The sequence below is a fragment of the Empidonax traillii genome, unplaced genomic scaffold (assembly GCF_003031625.1).
Source record: "Empidonax traillii isolate 1590-97213 ecotype Southwest subspecies unplaced genomic scaffold, ASM303162v1 scaffold3408:size26562, whole genome shotgun sequence".
Taxonomy (NCBI): Eukaryota; Metazoa; Chordata; class Aves; order Passeriformes; family Tyrannidae; genus Empidonax; species Empidonax traillii.
The window spans coordinates 24,481-26,562 of NW_020958601.1; positions in this window are offsets into that span (position 1 = coordinate 24,481).

Consider the following 2,082-nt stretch of genomic DNA (forward strand, 5'->3'; position numbering starts at 1 on the left):
ACTGACCATTCCAGCGTGGGGGTTCTGACACCAAACAAATGCATTTCCACCCAGGAAAGAAAACCTGTTGTGGTTTTGAGTCTAGGCCTTCCTTGGTAACCAGGTTTTAACCACAGAACCAAGGCCATGTTCCAAGTATTCCATATGATTTGTACATAAGCAAATGTATAAATAAGAAGGGAGAGGAATCTTTCGCTCTCTTTCTTCCAGCGAACTGAAAGCACAGGTTTTTTGCTCTCATTGTGCCTGGGTGAAGGAGTGAGGCCTCGTGCGCCTGGTTGGCCTGGAAAAGCAAAAAGTGCCGGCAGTTGTTGGTGTGATTCTCTGCTGTCTTGAGGAAAGTATTTGGGTTATGGTTCAGGTTTAGGGTTCAGATTCGGGTTTAGGGTCAGGGTTAGGGTCAGGGTCATGGTTAGGGTTAGACTTAAGGTTCAGGCTTGGGTTAGGGTTAGGTTTGGAGCAAGGGTTAGGGTTAGGGTTAGGGACTCATGACAATTTCTGCACAGGGGTTCTAACACCAAAGAAATGCATTTCCACCCAGGAAACAAAGCCCTTCCCCTCCATCTGTCCTGTGCAATTGGTGAGCCACTCTTGGCACTCCATACACAAATGGAGCTTCCTGTGCTGGCACCTTTTGTCTGGGAGGAATCTTCATTCTTATTCCATTTGGGGGATCAGACTTGTGGGATGCTGAGCTGAAAAAAGACACACTATGGACAAACCATACTAACTGGCCTCAGTTAGGCCTGCCCCTGACATAGCCAGAAGCCTCTTTGCAGGCAGTGGAAAGATACAGGAGCAGTGATACCAGACTGCAGGAATGTAAACAAAGAGAAACCTGGGACGAAAACAAGGAGGAGTTTTAGGAGAAAAACAATGTCTTCATATCACATGGACATCTGTGTGCAGCCAATAGGCAGTGTGTCAGTAATGCACGCTCGGTTCGTGTGTTACAGCAAATAACCAATAGTTTGAAAGTGATCACGCCCCGGGGGGCAGTGAAAGTATATAAGAGGTTGGGTTATGTAAATAAAGTGGAACATTTGGGTAAATCATCCTGATTTGTGTGCAGTTTGTTCTGGAAGCTCCTCTGCCGACATCCACGTTATATCACAGCTGTCCCTTTGTTGTCACCAGTTCCCTGTGATGTCACTTGTCCCCTATGATGTCACCAATGTCCCTGTGATGACACCTCTGTCCCCTGTGTTGTAACCCCTGTTCCCTGTGATGTCACCAATAGCCCTGTGACATCATAGCTGTCCCTTTGTTGTCACCAGTCCCCTGTGACATCACTGGTCCCCAGTGATGTCACTGCTGTCCCTGAGATGTCACCAGTGTAACCGATGACGTCACTGGTGTCTCTGCAATGTCACCCCTGTCCTTGTGAAGTCACCGATCTCCCCAGTGACGTCACTGATGTCCTTGGGAGATCACAGCTGCCCCTTTGTTCTCACCAGTCTTCTGTGATGTCACTGGTCCACAATGATGTCACTCCTGTCCCTTTAATGTCACCACTCTCCCCTGTGATGTCACCAATGTCCCCCGTGATATCACTGGTGTCTCTGTGTTGTTATCCAGGTCCCCTGTGATGTCACCAATGTCCCTGTGACATCACGGCTTTCCCTTTGTTGTCACCAGTCCCCAGTGATATTTCTGGTCCCCAGTGACGCCATTGCTGTCTCTGTGATGCCATCACTGTCCCCAACGGTAGCACCACGGTAGTTCCCATGATGTCACCAATGTCCCTGTGATGCCACTGAGGTGCCTGTGACATCACGGCCTTTCATTTGTTGGCAACAATGGCCTATGATTTCACAGATTCCTCTGTGATGCCATCACTGTCCCCTGTGATGTCACCAATGTCCCCAATGATATCACTGGTGTCTCTGTGTTGTCACCTCCACCCCCTGTGATGTCACCAATGTCCCTGTGACATCTTGGCTTTCCCACTGCTGTAAGCAGTCCCCTGTGACGTCACTGGTCTCCAGTGATGTCACTGCTGCCCCAGTGATATCACCGCTGTCCCCAGCAGTGCCACCATGTCTTTGTGATGTCACCAATGTCCCTGTGATGTGACCAATG